The sequence below is a fragment of the Macaca fascicularis genome, chromosome 2 (genome assembly GCF_037993035.2).
Source record: "Macaca fascicularis isolate 582-1 chromosome 2, T2T-MFA8v1.1".
Taxonomy (NCBI): domain Eukaryota; kingdom Metazoa; phylum Chordata; class Mammalia; order Primates; family Cercopithecidae; genus Macaca; species Macaca fascicularis.
The window spans coordinates 149,485,285-149,502,590 of record NC_088376.1 but is presented as its reverse complement, the minus strand read 5'-3'; the positions used below and the strand labels follow the sequence as shown (position 1 = coordinate 149,502,590).

Here is a 17,306-nt window from a genome sequence, read left to right as displayed (position 1 = left end):
ATCACCACTGTTGGCCTGTGTCATCAGAGCTCCCCCAGCAGGGAGGGACTGTCATTATCCCCATTTTCCAGATAGACAAATGAAGGCTCAGATGGAGCTCACCCAAGAAATGGCAAAGTTACAACTTGGGTCTTCTAGGTCTAAAGGCCAGAGCACAAGGCCCTCTAGACAGGGACCAAAGTGGAGTGTCTGTTTAGTCCTCTAGTTGCTCAATGAACATTCACGGAGCGCCAACTTCATCCTTGACACTGAGAGTGCTGGGTATGCAGAGGCAGGTAAGACACAGTTCTTGCTCAAAAGGACAAAATAAATAATTACCCTGCAGTGCCACATTTAATGGGTATACAAAGTGCTGTGAGAGGTCAGGGGAGTGACTTACTACTTTGAAAATTCAGGGAAGGCTTCCCAGAGGAGGTGACTAATGAGCCAGAAATTGAAGGATGTTTTCATCAATGAGAAGCAGTTTAGTCCTCAATGAGCGAAAGTGCAGATTCCTGAGCCCCAGTGCTATGCTCCACGCTCCTGCCCTCTCTGGCTACCCTTCAGAATTTCCAGGGATGCCTTACCCCAGACCTTCTGAATCTGAATTTATAGCACTAGGGCCCAGGCACTTCGATTGTTTTTCCACAGTCCCCAGGTTTTTACCTGAGGGTGTATATTTGGGGCCCGTGATACAATGGGAAGCTACTTGCAGAGTTTTTTTTTTTTTTTTTTAATTAGTATTGTTCCTTTTAATAAAAACTTTAAATGCAATGGAAAAATAAAGCCAGAAGTCTGATGGGTAAACCCCATGTCCACAGAGCCTATCAAAATTAGCCTGATTCTTTTTTTTTTTTTTGAAACGGACTCTGGCTCTGTTGCCCAGGCTGGAGTGCAGTAGCCCAATCTCCGCTCACTGCAACCTCTGCCTCCTGGGTTCAAGTGATTTCTCCTGCCTCAGCCTCCTGAATAGCTGGGACTACAGGCGCACACCACCATGCCTGGCTAATTTTTAGTATTTTTAGTAGAGACAGGGTTTCACCAAGTTGGCCAGGCTGGTCTTGAACTCCTGACCTCAGGTGATTCATCCGCCTCGGCCTCCCAAACTACTGGGATTACAGGTGTGAGTCATCACGCCCGACCAAAATTAGCGATTCTTTCCCTTGTGCTTGGAAATCATCGTCTGGGCATGTTAGGAAAGCGCTTCTCCCACTCCTGATAATGCCTGACCAGATAGGGAAGGCTTTAAGCTCTGAGAATTTATGCCTGTCTGGGAGAAAGCTGACCTCAGACACAAAAGACAGTAGGTTGTGCTCCACTGGCTGTTCTAAGAGAGGAAGCAAGACATTCAGTGGTGAAGAGCTTGGAGATGGACCACCTGCGTTCAGATTCCGCTTCTGCTGCTACTTCTGAGTGGTGCGATTTTAGACAAGTTACTTAACCTCTCGGTGTCTCTATTTCTTCATCTATAAAACGGGGATAATAATAGCACCTGCCTCATAGGTTGTGTGAAGATTAACTGTGTTAATATACGTAAAGGACTTAGAATAGCGCCTGTCAGATATAGTAAGTTTTATGTAACGATTTGCTCTGATTATGTTAGATTTGAGCTGGAGGTAGAAGGTGGGGGCCGGCTGTGGCCACGACTGGGGGACTTTTCATCCTGTTTCCACTTGGCACCCTCTGCTGAGCACTGGCTCTGTTCATTTACTGTGCCAGGCACTGAAGATGGAGCAGCAAATGAGACACAGTGCCTGACCTTAAGAGGTCCCAGGCATGGAGAAATGGCAAAAACCATCACACTGCCCGCCTCTCTGAGCAGCAGGGACCTGCCATGGGAACAAGATGACCAGTACTTAAAAAAAAAAAAAAAAAAAAAGTGAGCTTTCCCACAGTCGATTTCATCACAAGCTTATTTGAAATGTCCAGCCTAGAACACGGAAAGGCAAACAGGGCACAAAAAGATGCCCTGGAAATCAAGGAAAGAAGGTCTTCCTTAGCTGTGGGATTCACCCTCATGCACATGCATACTGCTGCCCGGTGGGGCCCATGGGGAGAGCAGGACCAGTTCTGTAATTGTGTTTGCCTAGAGCAGGATTTCTCAACCTCTGTACTACAGGTCCTTCGGGGCAGGAAAATTCTGTGTTGGGGGCTGCCCTGTGCATTGCAGGAGGTTTAGGAGCATCCCTGGCCCCTACCTACTAGTTGCCAGTAGCACCCTCCTTTGCAAGTTCTGACAGCCAATAACGCCTCCAGACATTGCCAAGTGTCCCTAGGGTCAAGATCACATCTGGCTAACAACAACTGCTTTAGAATCTGAGGTTTCCTGCCAAAGGACACCTCCAGCTGACCCTGCCGCAGTGAGGAAGCAGATCAGCCTGACATAAAGAAGGACAGCCCCAAGGAGTCCTTGCCCCCCAAACTCAGCACTGTCTAGGCTGAGGTTGGCCTTGGACATGGTTACATTCCAAGCCTCCTCAGGCCACCACTTTAAAAAGGTGGGACTGAGCTGGGCCTGGATTGCATTAGAAAGTTTCAGCTCTACTGGGTCTAAGAGGTGATGAAAGCATCAGAAATGGCTGGGGGGCAGGGGGAGTGCATCTTCCATTTTCCTCAGGTTCCTCTGTGGTTATTAGAACATTTCTGATATAATAACAATAAATATCAGAAAAGGAAAAAAGAGGGAAAAGTGCTTTATAGGGGACCTAGGAGATGGAGTATCCCAGGAGGCAAGGTGTGGCAGCAAAAGAGAGGACAGGCACTGGGGCTGGAAAATCCTGGGTTTGAGAGTGATTCTGTCACTTCCTAAACATGAGCCCTTGGAACTTCACCTCTCTGAGTATCCATTTCTACCTCTGTGACATAAGAACATCTCAGGGCAGTTGGGAGGACTGAACAGGATACGGGCAGGATGCTTTGGGGCAGTGCTTGCCACGCGGGAGAAGCTCCATGCAGACTTGCTGCAGCGTCCTCCCTCCCCTCCATTTCACAGATGCATACGCGGAGATGACCTGCCCACAGGCACGCAGCTGGGCTCATTCCAGATGTGCTGAAAACCACTGCTGAAGGCCTGATCAGGAAGTAACTTTCCCTCCCTGACATGAGTTCCTTCATCCATGAAATGGGTAGATAGGGGAGGGTCAGACTGGATGATATCTGGAGGCTTATATGGCCCTGAAGTTCCATGAATTAAAAGAATGTTCTATTAATGACAACAGCTAATAGCCACCTGATGTATGTTAGGCCCATTACATACTTTGTATTTAATCTAGGAACACAGCAAGTTACAGATGAGGGAACTGAGACCCTATATATCTGATAAGGGGCAATATCCAGAAAATATAAGAATTTTTATAGGCCAGGCATGGTGGCTCACACTTGTAGTCCCAGCACTTTGGGAGGCCGAGGCGGGGTGGATCACGAGGTCACGAGTTGGAGACCAGCCTGGCCAAGATGGCGAAACCCCGTCTCTACTAAAAATACAAAAATTAGCCAGGCGCAGGGGCAGGCACCTGTAATCCCAGCTACTTGGGAGGCTAAGGCAGGAGAATTGCTTGAACCCGGGAGGCGGAGGTTGCAGTGAGCTGAGATCATGTCACTGCACTCTAGCCTGGGCAACAGAGCAAGACTCCGCCTCAAAAAAATAAAAGAAAGAAGTTTTATGCATGAACAGTGGAAAGACAAATTAATTTAAAAATGAGCAAGGGGGCTGGGTGCGGTGGCTCACGCCTGTAATCCCAGCACTTTGAGAGGCCAAGGCAGGTGGATCACGAGGTCAGGAGATTGAGACCATCCTGGCTGACACAGTGAAACCCCGTCTCTACTAAAAATACAAAAAATTAGCCAGGCACAGTGGCGGGCACCTGCAGTCCCAGCTCCTTGGGAGGCTGAGTCAGGAGAATGGCCAGGAGGCGGAGCATTCAGTGGACCGAGATTGCGCCACTGCACCCCAGCCTGGGCGACAGAGCAAGACTCCGTCTCAAAAAAAAAAAAAAAAAATGAGCAAGGGATCTGAATAGACATTTCTTCAAAGAAGATATATAAATGGTCAATAAGCCCATGAAAAGACACTCAACATCATTAGCCATCAATGCAAGTCAAAACCACAATGAGATAGTACTTTCTACACACTAGGGTTGTTAAAATAAAAAAGACAATAAGAAATGTTGGCAAAGATGTGGAGAAATCAGAACCTTCACACCTTGCTTGTGGCATTGTAAAATGGTCCAGTCACTCTGGAAAACAGGAAATTCCTCAATATGACTCGGAAATTCCACTCCTACATTATACAGACATGAATGATACATTATATATGTATATATCTTTTATTATTACTATGTTTTGGAGACAGGGTCTTGCTCTGTCACCCAGGCTGGAGTGCAGTGGCATGATCATGGCTCACAGCAGCCTCAACCTCCCAGGGTCAGGAGATCCTCCTGCCTCTCAGCCTCCTGAGTGGCTGGGACTATAGGCACATGCCACCACACCTAGCTAATTTTTGTATTTTTTTGTAGAGATGGGATTTTGCCGTATTGCCCAGGCTGGTTTTGAACTCCTGGGCTCAAGCTATCCTCCTGCCTCGGCCTCCCAAAGTGCTGAGATTACAGGCATGAACCTCTGCGCCTGGCTGTGTGTCTCTGTGTGTGTGTGTGTGTGTGTGTGTGTGTGTGTGTGTATATATATATATATATATATATATATATATATATGCCTGAGAGAAGTGCATATCCACAGAGAAACTTGTTCATAGCAGCATTATTTATAATAGCCAAAAAGTAGAATCAATCCAAATATCTGTCAACTGATCAATAAATAACCAAAATATGGTTTATCCATACAATGGAATATTATTCAGCAATAAATAGGAGTAAAGTACCAATACATGCCACAGTGTGGATCAACCTTAAAAACATTATACTAAGTGACGAAAGCCAGTCACAGACACCACATATTGTAGGATTTCATTTGTATGAAATGTCCACAACAGGTAAATCCATTGAGGCAGAAAGTAGACTAGAGGTTGCCAGGGGCTGGAGGTGAGAGTGGTGTAGGACAGGGGTCCCCAACCCCTGGGCTGCGGACCGGTACTGGTCAGTGGCCTGGTAGGAACTGGGCCACACAGCAGAAGATGGGTGGTGGGCAAGCAAGCATTACCACCTGAGCTCTGCCTCCTCTCGGATCAGCAGTGGCATTAGATTATCACAGGAGCTGGAACATTATTGATAACTGCATTGCGAGGGATCTAGGCTGCACGCTCCTTACGAGAATCTAACTAATACCTGGTGATCTGAGGTGGCATAGTTTCATCCCCAAACCATCCCCTTCACCCCCCCATCCATGGAAAAATTGTCTTCCATGAAACTGGTCCCTGGTGCCAAAAAGGTTGGGGACTGCTGGTGTAGGAGGAAGTGGAGAGTGAGTGTAATGGCTGGAGGCTTTCTTTCTGAGGTGATGAAAAAGTCCTAAAATTAGATAGTGGTGATGGTTGCACAGCTCCATGAACATACTAAAAACCACCAAATTGTACAGTTTAAACAGGTGAATAATATGGTATGTGAATTACATCTTAAGGTCATTTAAAACACAAAAGAGGGCCGGGTGTGGTGGTGCATGCCTGTAATCCCAGCACCTTGGGAGGCTAAGACATGAGGATTGCTTGAGCCCAGGAGTTTGAGACCAGCCTGGGCAACACAGTGAGATCCCATCTCTACAAAAAATCAGCCAGATGTGGTGGTGCATGCCTGTGGTCCCAACTACTGAGGAGGCTAAGGTGGGAGGATCACTTGAGTCCAGGGGATGGAGGCTGCAGTGAACCATGATTGTGCCGCTGTACTCCAGCCTGGGTGGCAGAGTGAGACTTTGTCTCTAAAAAAAAAAAAAAGCCACACACGAACACACGCACAAAAACAATAAACTGAGGCCTAGTGAGGCTGAGACTGACTCAAATAATTGAGTTCAGAATTGAAGTCAGGCATCCCCACTTCCAGGGCGATACCCTTCTGGCTGACTTTCTTTTTAAAATTTTTTTAATTTTAATTTTTTTTTTTTTTTTTTTTTTTTAAGACGAAGTCTTGCTCTATAGCCCAGGCTGGAATGCGGTGGCACGATCTCGGCTCACAGCAACCTCTGCCTCCTGGGTTCCAGCGATTCTCCAGCCTCCGCCTGCCAAGTAGCTAGGATTATAGGTGTGCACCACCATGCCCAGCTAATTTTTGTATTTTTAGTAGAGACAAGTTTCACCATGTTGGCCAGGCTGGTCTCGAACTCCTGACCTCAGGCGATCTGTCTGCCTCGGCCTCCCAATGTTCTGGGATTACAGGCGTGAGTCACCGTGCCCCGCCTGGCTGACTTTCTTCTGAAAAGAGGGATCATTAAAGGAACTGTGGACCTACTGCATGCCAGGCAGTTTATGTGCACTATTTTACTTAATCCTGCCGACACCTCTAGAAAGTATGAATTCTTAACTCCCAGTTACAAGGCAGAAAGCTGAGGCTCTGAGAGGTGAAGTGATTTACCCAAGTCACCGTCTTAGCTCAGGTTCCCCAGACACCACCCCAGAGACAAGGAACATATGAAGGAAGGGCTCTCGGAGAAAGCAGAAAGTGTCTGGGTGGTGAGTAAAATCCTGCTGGTGGTGAGTCACCCCGCAGGACCCTGAAGTGTAACTCACAGCTTGGAGTTGGCCCAACCAAGGCAAGAGAGGTGGGGTTTCATGCCCTTGGACTCAAAGGCCACAGAGGGGTGGGGTGGAAGGTGGAAATTCTTGGGCATTTCTGAACTCTGCACTTGCAGGCAAAATGGCTCCCAGCCTCACAGCTCCCCGTTTCAGAAAGATCACAGGTGCATGCCTTTGGAGGCAAAGGTACAGCCAGGTTGGAAGAGCTTTAGGCAGAATACTAACACTGTCACCTCCAGTCATCTAACGAGGAAATAAGGGACCTGGGATTTGAAACCACATTTGTCCCCAAAGCCCATCAAGTCCCCAGCCTCTTCAAGAAGGATCATCCATAGGCTAAGCTTGGCAGAAATTCCCAATGTGTGAGTCACAGGGGAGAGGATGATGAGCTAGAACGAGAAGGAAAGAAGGGCTGTGCGCAGCAGTCAGAAGCTGGTGAGGGACCTGAACCCCGGGCCCCAGAGGGGACAAGAGAGGAACAAAGTATGCATGGGATAGAGTGATGGGAGTTGAAGGACGATGACAGGGTTAGGCAAGCAGCACCCTCCCTCCATGGCCTGGATCTGAATGTCATCACACCAGCTCTTCTCTGCTGCTGGAAGCTCTGGGTTGGGAGTGGATGGACCCAGATAACAGAGATGACGGCAGGCTTCATGCCTGTTGGGAAGAAACCCCACCGACGGAACTCTTGGACGAATCTCTTCAGAGGGAGGCGGGGTGGCAGCAAGAACACTCTGACTCCTGCCTTTGTGCCAAGTGAGAATCTGCTGTTTGGAGAGAGGCCATCAACAGATGGTGAATCCCAGGTGACTGTGACCTGCTCCACGTAGTCACTCAGCACAAAGCGTCTGCTCCGTGAGCAACTTAGCAAGCAAAGTGAATTCATTCCATCAAACATTCATTCGTTCTGCATTGATTAATGCCTGGGATGTACTAGGCCAGCACTGTGTTGGGCACTGGAGGGAAGGGGGCTGGAAGCCTTAAGATAAATTGGACAAAGTCTCTGCTCTCAAGGAGCTCAGTCTCTGGCAGGGAAGATAGACACGGCAGGAATCACAGCTCAGGGGGACGAGTACTGTAGTGAGAGTTACGAATGTGAGTGCAGAAGCCCAGAGGGGAGGACACTCCTTCCCCCTGGAGGAAACGGGGATAATTCACGAATGAGGTGATGTTTGAGTTGGGTCTTGAGGGATGCACAGGAGTTCATCAGGAAAAGAATGAGGGAGGTGCATTTCAAAGGTTACTTGGCTGATGGGCAGTAGGTCTGGGGTTGCAGTTGAGTCCTGGTTATGCGCTAGACACTGCATGACACTATCTCTAGATTCCCATGCCATTAGTCCCTAAAATTACAAGCTTAACTTATTTATTTATTTATTTATTTATTTATTTATTTATTTATTTATTTATTTAAATAGGGTCTCACTCTGTCGTTCAGGCTGGTCTTGAACTCCTGGGCCTCAAGCGATCCTCCTACCTTACTTAGCCTCCCAAAATGCTGAGATTATAGGAGTGAGCCACCGCACCTGACTTACAACCTTAATTTTTTTTTTTTTTTTTTTTTTTTTTTTTTTTTGAGACAGAGTTTCACTCCATCATTCAGGCTGGAGTGCAGTGGCACAATCTTGTCTCACCAAAATCTCTGCTTCCCAGGTTTAAGCGATTCTCATGCCTCAGCCTCCCCAGTAGTTGGGATTACAGGTGTGTGCCATTACGCCCAGCTAATTTTTGTATTTTTCATAGAGACGGGGTTTCATCATGTTGGCCAGGCCGGTCTCAAACTCCTGAGCTCAAGTGATCCACCCACCTCGGCCTCCCAAAGTGCTGGGATTACCGGCGTGAGCCACCATGCTCAACCTACTATCTTAATTTTTAAAAGTAAAATATGAAACATCTCATTTGGAGTGAGATCGTCCTTTTCAAATTCTATTATTTTATTATTAGCAGCATGACTTTGGGCCTGGCAGAGAGGAGACATGCAATAGTCACTAATTTTTCCTCTCCCCTCCCTAATTCTGATTGGCTGTAGGCTTAGCCCGCCCATTTCCTGAGCCAACCAGAGATACTGGGCACCTTCAGGTCCGCTAGTGGGCCATACCTGGAGCAGTAGCCGGAGCCCTGGAGTTCACAGTGTGTGTTGGAGGGGTGGGTACCATTGGTGCCCAGCTGCTTCACAAATCCTCAGACCCCACCCCACCCCACGTTAGCCTAGGAGAACGGTGCACAATGGGGCGGGGTGTACCACTTTCCATGAGGCATCTGGAAATAGCGGGAGGGGGCGTTTTGGATAATCACAATGATATGGGGGGCACAATTGGCCTCTGGAGAAGAACTGTCCTTTGTCCTGTCCACCTTTCAAATGTTTCCTGGACTATAGGTGGGTAGAAAATTTTTTTATAATTATCTGAGACCAGAGTCCATCATTCCATTTACCTGTAAACACAAAAACTCATTACACAGTTTTAATCTACTCTGAATTTTCTCTTTTTTTTTTTTTTTTGAGACAGGTTCTCACTCTGTCACCCAGGCTGGAGTGCAGTAGTACAATCTCACTGCAGTCTCAACCTCCCAGGGCCCAAGTGATCCTTCTACCTCAGCCTCCCGAGTAGCTGGGACTAGAGGTGTGTACCACTATGCCTGGCTAATTTTGTATTTATTTATTTATTTATTTATTTATTTATTTATTTATTTTGGAGAGACAGGGTTTTACCATGTTGCCCAGGCTAGTCTAGAACTCCTGGGCTCAGACAATCTGCCCACCTTGGCCTCCCAAAGTGCTAGGATTACAGGCATGAGCCCACACACCCAGCCTATTCTGAATTTTCTAAGATTGCTCTGATCATGTAACTTGAAGGAAGATGATACATGGTTTTGTTCGGGGCCTCACCATGGGTTGAGTCCCTTGTTGGTGTTTGAGTTATCAATTCGACATATGTGTGTATCCATCTGCATTTGTAGCTCTGTGTTAACCTGATTCTAGATGTGGTTACAGGCATCTGACTGCTTCAGAAAATCTTCCAATGTAGGCAGCCCAAATACTTACATAGTGAAATATGTATTCTTATTTTATTTTATTACAAATGGTTTTCCTTTTATTTCTCCTTTACTGTGTGGTTAGTGTATTAGTATTATGACTACTGTTTTTGGTATTTGTAGGTGGATTATATAATCTATTAACTGCATTTCAGGATGCTGAAGAGGGCTTTGCAAACTATTTGTTATAAAAGGGACACTGGGTTTGAAGGATTCAGACCCACAGCATAAACTATACAACTGGGAACCCATCCCATCCCCCGCTGGGATACAGGCAGGATGGCCTAATGGTCAGAAGACAGAGTTTGGGAGCCAGAAAGACCTAAATCTGAAACCCAGCTCTATTGCTTACCAGCTAAATGACCTGGGGGTATCTGAATAATCTTGCTGATCCTTAACTTCCTCATCTGCAAAATGGGGATAAATACCTACTTTAAAGGGTTGAATGGCACAAGTTAAGTGGTCAGTAGCAGAAGCTGCTATTATCATTATTATTTTTGTTGTTATTTCTTTGAGGAATCCTCCCCAGCTGGGACCCTGAGACCTGACCAACCCTTAGTGTCCCAACCCCAGCCCTGCCCTCCCACTTCCTGTCTACTGTATCCTGGCTCAGCATCCTGTATCACCAAACACTGATGGGGAGAGGGGTCCTGATCCACATGAACCGTGAAAGCAAGACACCCCAAGTGGGAACCTGTTGGATCCAGGCCTGAATCCAGGGTCCATTCTTTTTTTTTTTTTTTTTTGAGATGGAGTCTTGCTCTGTTGCCCAGGCTGGAGTGCAGTGGCCCACTGCAAGCTCCACCTCCCGGGTTCACATCATTCTCCTGCCTCAGCCTCCCAAGTAGCTGGGACTACAAGCGCCTGCCACCATGCCTGGCTAATTTTTTGTATTTTTTTTAGTAGAGATGGGGTTTCACCATGTTAGCCAGGATGGTCTCGATTTCCTGACCTCATGATCCGCCCACCTCAGCCTCCCAAAGTGCTGGGATTACAGGTGTGAGCCACCGCGCCCGGCCCCAGGGCCCATTGTTTCTTTACTAATGTTGCCCTGGGCAGGAGTGGCGGGGGCGGGGGGTGGGGGGAGTCTATTGCCCAACAGCTACCCAGACCCCGCACTGGCTTCCAGCTTCTTTCCACCAGCACTGCTGGGGCCCTGGCATGCCCGGGGCTGAATCCCAAGGCTGTAGGGGCCAGCTGGGAGCAGCCTCCCAGGTTCCAGTCCCTGTGCATGAGGGGCACCCCCAGCCTTCAGAGCACCGGAGACAATTATCTTCCTCCAAGATTAAACATCCATGGACCTAACTCTCAACACGCCACCAGTTTTACAGTCACTGGTATATGAACTTTGGAGTGGAGATTGGGAGTTTCTTTTTGTTTAAGTCATTCCTTTGCCTTTTCACCACAGAAGCTATGTTTTTCTCTTCTCTAAACAAGTCCATGTCAAAAGAAGTACCAACAGGCACCATCTCCTGCCTCCTGGGCCTCTGCATTCAGAGACCCCAGAAAGACCTTGAGCCATACCTTTGGCAATCAGAGGGAATCAGCTCTGATTCTTCCCATAAGGCTCTGGGAGTCAGCAGAGTTGCTGGCACTGAGAGGGCCTCTTGTACCTTTAGAAGACCTAGGGCTATCTCCTCACACCTCCTGCCCCAGCTGAGTTATTAGAGATCCCTAGAAGGTAAGCCATGGAATCTGGTCTTGATCAAGTGCTAGCAGGTATTACTGAGATGATGCACACATGATGCTTCCCTAAAGAGCTTCACAGTCTAGCTGGGGAGACAGTCACATAACAGATAACTACAGTTCAATATGGTACATATTGATTGTGAGGTTTCTACTGGAGGTTGTGGGCCTTGAGGGTTGTGGGAATGGTCCACTAATTCTGCCTGGGCAAGATGTGAAGGCTTCTGAGAAGTTAACATTGGAATGGGGTATTGAAGGATGAGTAGGAGTTTTCCCAGGGCTGAGCTAGATCTTCAAGCCCTACCCCTCGCCCCTAGCCCTACAATTCTGGTGTGGTTATCCCATGCCTGAATGGCAGTCTTGCGGGAAGAGGAAATGAAGAAAGAACTGAGGCTGAAACACAACTCTTTACACCTAGAAGAATCTGTTTGGACTGAATCCTGATACATTGGCCTCCCCAAACTGTTTCCAAACACAAAATCAGTATTTCTCTAAGTGAGTCCCACAGAAGATGAATTCATCAGGAAATTCCTCTATGTTATATGAAAAAAGGGACTCCAAGATAAAATAAATTCACAAACATTGAGTTCAGTCAAACAGATTTTACTGCAGGACTTCTCAGAGCTGTTAAGAGTAAAACAAAAACTGATTTTATATATTTTAATTTGTATATTTAAAATACATTTTTATAAAGGATAATCTAATAATAAATATCAAAAATATAATTATTAGCTGGGCATGGTGGCGGGCACCTGTAGTCCCAGCTACTTGGATGCTGAGGCAGGAGAATGGCATGAACCCGGGAGGCGGAGCTTTCAGTGAGCCATGATCGTGCCACTGCACTCCAGCCTGGGTGACAGAGCGAGACTCCGTCTCAAAAAACAAAACAAAACCCATATATATGTGTATATATATGTATGTGTGTGTATATGTATATATAATTATTATTTGACAGCTACCCTTTCTTGACTATTTCCTAATGTGCCAGACATGTGCTATGTATTACGTCAGTAATTATCGTAGCTTTATTTCATCAGCATGATCATTATTCCCATTTTACAGACAAGGAGAATGAATCAACCCAAGAAAAGTTCATTTTCTAAGATCATACAGTAAATGGTGGAGCTGAGATTCAAAGCCAGGTACTGTCTGACCCAAAGTCCCCACCCTTTACTAAGTATGGCAAGTCCCTAAGAAGGGCATATGATATTCAGCATTTCCAAGCTTATTCAGCCAGGGAACCTCTTCATCCAGGGCCCCACGGAGGGACTTTGGGAAACACTGCTCTAGTTTGCTCCCAGAAGATTCACCAAAAGTCACAAAAGTATTTTCAAGGCCTTGCTTCTTTTTCTTCCCCTTCTCAGCTGGGTCTGGGGGTCCTGAGTCCCCAGGGGCTGGTGTAGGCATGAGGAGGGGTTGCCAGGAGAGGTCGAGATTCTAGCAAGCAGCTCCCAAATTGTTCAGATCTAAATAGATGACTTCATGGGTCACATATGACCCATAGAGAGTTCCAATTTCTATTCTCAGTTCTAAATTGTTGCTTTAAGCTTATCTGCTGCGTGAGTGTTCAGCAGATGAAACAGAAAATGAATTCAGAATTCCTGAAGCCACTGTCTGCTTAGTAGAAGAAAGCAGGGGCCCTCTGAGGGCTGGGGCAGTGTGACCTAACAGGCCCACTGCCCAGACCCAGGCCTTATCTTTCCCACTTGGGCCCCTGCACCTCCACCCTGAGATCTCCAGACTCTCATGGCCACTCCCTCATTGCTGGCAGAGTGGTGTCTAAATAAACAACATTGAACCTGACACTCCCTTCCTCAGAATTCTTCACTTGTTCTCTGGTGCCCTGGCAGAAATCCAAAACACTTGGCCTGGTTTACAAGGTCTTTGGAGATTGTGTCATCATTTTCCCTTTCTCAAGAGAACACAAATGAACAAACATAGGCTGTGACACAAGTGATACCACACAAGGTCTAGGTGCCCTGTTCTTGAAGATAAATCAGCTCATAGAAGCAGCCAAATAGCACCTACAAAATCCCCTGCGCAAATATATTTTCTCTGGAGACCATAACACGGAACAGAGAAAAATGTTTTCCCCTTACTGAGTAAGCAAGCAAGTTGAGTTTAGATATCCTACTTCATCCTGCTTCCGATGAGACAACAGAGATAGGGACACGTGTCACCAAGGAACCCAGGGAGGTAATAAAAGGGTTCAGACATCTTTTGAGAGCAGTCCCAGAGTTGAGGGAGTCCCTTCCTAGTCCTCTAAGACCAATGACACATGGTTATTCAGGGGTCCTGGACTGCTTGAAGAGTGAGAAGTTCATCGTTGCCAGGATGCCAGAGGCAGATGTCTCAATGCTTCTTGGCATTGCATGGGTTAGCCCAGTGCATTTCAGTCTGTAAGGCAGGAGCTTGTTATAATGTAGATTCTGATTCTGCAGGTCCAGGGTGGAGCCTGGGACTCTGCATTTCTTAAAGAAAGCTCCTGAGTCACATTGGTGCAGCGGGGGCCACTGCATGATGAGCAAGATCCCAGAGAATGAATGGGCAGTCAAAACCCTGCAACCCTGGCCAGGCACCATAGCTTATGCCCGTAATCCCAGCACTTTGGGAGGCCAAGGTAGGTGGATCACTTGAGGTCAGGAGTTTGAGACCAGCCTGGCCAACATGGTGAAACCCTGTCCCTACTAAAAGTACAACATTAGCCAGGTGTGGTAGTGCACGCCTGTAGTCCTGGCTACTTGGGGGGCTGAGGCACGAGAATTGCTTGAACCCGGGTGTGGGAGGTTACACTGAGCTGAGATCACGCCACTGCACTGCAGCCTGGGCAACAGAGTGAGACTCTGTCTCAGAAAAAAAAAAAAAGAAAAAACAAGAAAAAACCCTAAAACCCTGCAACTCCTTTTGGTCTTCTGGTGTCCCTTAAGTAGACTCATTTCGATGAAGAGATTCTAGGTTAGAAAAAGACAGGGAGGTAGGCAATCCCTAACTATGAAAGGTCCTCCAACAATATGACCCTGCTTATATCTCTAGTTTGTTCATCTCCCACAACCCTGCCCTTAACCTTCACTTCATGCTTGACTTTAACCTATCTCCTCACGGCCTCCTGCACACACCATCCTTTTTCAGACCACTGTACTCTTCTCAGCGATACCTCCTGCCTGAAAGCCCTTCTCACCTTACTTAACTGAATTAAATCCTATTCCTCTTTGAAATGTTCCTGGCATACCTCCTCCTCCAGGGGACTTTCCCAGGGTCTTCGGGCTGAGATAAGTGCTCCCTGCCAACTTCTGTGTGCTCATAACCCTTGTGTTCATCTGACTATGATACTTACCTTGAATTCTGGCTCTGCCACTGACTGGCTGTGTGACTCTGAGATGTCCCTTCCCCTCTCTGTGCCTTGATCTCCTTATCTGTGGAATAGGATCATAGTGGGCTCCTCGCCTACACTGCCTGTTACGGGTCTGCCTTCCCCACCAGGCTGCAGGTTCAAAAGCACGGAGCATGCTTTGTCCCCATTTATCTTCCCACTGCCCAGTGTGGGGTGTGGCACACAGTAGGTGCACAAATAAATGTGTGGCAAGCTTATCCAAAGCTGGCGACATCTCCAAGGGAAGAGTTCAGCAGCCTCTTTCCATCTCTAAGAGAAATGACTTAATTTTATAAACAAAGCATGTTTGCAGTTTGCTTTTCTGCTTCCTTCTTTGTTCCTGAGTTTTAAAAAGGCATGAAATGACAATCATGATACTACAGTCTGCAGGAGCTTGGCCTGGGCTAACTCATGAAAAGCAGCTCCAGTGTTCAACCCCTTGAACAGATCAAAACACTGAGACTCAGAGGGGTCATTCACCTGTCACACAGCTCGTTCGTGGTGGCAGAGCAGGGATTCCAACTCAGCTCTGGGCTGCTCCAAGCCACCCTTCTGTTGAGTTCTGGGGCCTGTAAAGCTGGAATCTGCATTCCTAGTGAGGGAGGCGGGCCTAACAAGGGTTGCACACTGTGGGGAGGAGGAGACAGTAAGAGTTGCGGGATGGGGTCCCAGAGGGCTGGGGCATGGAGAAAGGGCATGGGACCCTTTTCTAAGGATGAGGTGTCAAAAGCGGATCTAGTTATTGAAGGACACCTGGATGAGGAAGAGGAAGACCGGGTCCAAACCCCAAACAGTTCTTGTCTGCAAGACAGCAACTCACGTGAATACTGAATCACAAAAGTAGCCGGAAGGCTCATCAGCTTCGTCTTGATGGAGATGGGATGGGGAGCTTTATCAAAGGGAAATAGAATGTATTGCCTCTTGAAGAGTGCAGAAAGAAGAGCCAATGGACGAGGATTTCTAGAATGAGTCACAGCCGGGCTTCAGCCTGCCCAAGCCTCATAGGGGGTGCTCCCTACCCCACACTCCCTGTAGGAACAAAGGCCCCAACCAGCCTTTGTCCCTTCCATTACTTTGTCTTCCCACCCCCACTCTGTGCTCTGAGCCCTCCCTGTTATAGTGAGCTGGATAAGGTGGGCTGGGGTGTGAGCGATGGAATGATGGCCCCTCCTCACTCCTCCAGGCCTCTCCTACTTCCCCCATCTCTTCGTTTCCATGACAGCAGCTGGCAATGAGGCGTCTACTTCAAACTGCTGGCAGGGATGCCATGCAGGAGCCTGAGACATAGGCCTGGGGGTGAGGGACGGGAGCTCCTATCCGTTAAGCACCCACATATGGGTTATGTCTGACGCTACATCCATCACCTCCCTTACTCCTCACCCCCACCAGGCGAGGAGCCCAGTATGATCCTATTCCACAGATGAGGAGACTGAGGCACAGAGAGAAGGGACGTGCTCAGAGTCACACAGACAATCAGTGGCAGAGCCATGATTCAAACTTAGATTCCTGCAGACCTCAAGCCCAGGCTTCTAATCGCTACACCACCCTGCCCTGTGGCTAGGGGTCAGTTGTTCAGGCCTGAGCTCAGCTCCTTCCTGCAGGCCTGTGGGTAAATCCCTGCATTCCTCCATGTTCTACAAAATGGGACTGGAAGTCCCATTGCTCTGCGGGGCTGTGGGGATTTAAATAAGTTGGAGAAAACCCCAGGCTCCTGGTTGGAGCTCAGTAAACGGGTCTCTCCCTTCATTTCCAACCAGAGAGAGCTCACTCCTGGGTTCCTGGATGGGGTATGGCTAGGGGGTGGCCCAAATCCATGGGGCACACCGCATATTAGAGGAGTTCTTTACATACAGCCTGCACCCCCAGTCCCAGAGTTCCTCACAAGCAAGAGCACCTCTCATCATTGTGTGTCCGCTTTGTGCCAGGAGTCCTGCTAGGGCCCTGCATGCTCACTGCCGCCCCAGGATGCAGACACAATGATTACGCTCATGTTATAGATGAGGCAACCCACTGTGGCACCGTGCGGCAGGAGTGCCTGCGTCCACCGGGGTGACTGGGGGCAAGTGCATCAGAGAGATGTCCCTTATGCTCAGTCATGCCTTTGAAACAGACCTGGAAGCTCTTGGTTTCTCACCGCCTCCACATTGTACCCTGGCCTAGGCCCCTGCCATCCTGGCTTGGACAGCACTGGCCTCCGGTAGGGTCCCCCGCTTCCTCTGTGCGTCCACACATCCCATTGTATCCTTGCAGGCTGAGAACCCTGAGGCTCTCAGTGTCTTCTGAATAAGAGCCAAGTCCTCCTAGTGGCCGACAATGCCCTCCATGTCTGGCCCTGTGACCTCTGACCCCATCTCCTGCACTCACCCTCACTCACTGCACCCAGCCCCTCTGGTCTCCTCACTCTTTCTGGAACATTCCAAACTCCTTCTAGCCGGGCCTTGCTGTCCCCTTTGCCCAGAATGCTTTCCCCTGAGATACGGGCATGCATGCTTCAATCCTCCCTTGACTCGAACGTCGCCCATCCCACCCTACATAGAAGGACCCCTCCCATTCTTCTACATGCTG

At 48.1% G+C, this 17,306-nt stretch overlaps 1 protein-coding gene across 3 annotated transcripts in view; it reads right to left on the bottom strand.

The window, feature by feature from the left end:
• HRH1 (histamine receptor H1) overlaps positions 1-17,306 on the bottom strand; it is a 130,305-nt gene that overhangs the window by 81,208 nt on the left and 31,791 nt on the right. The window lies entirely within an intron of this gene.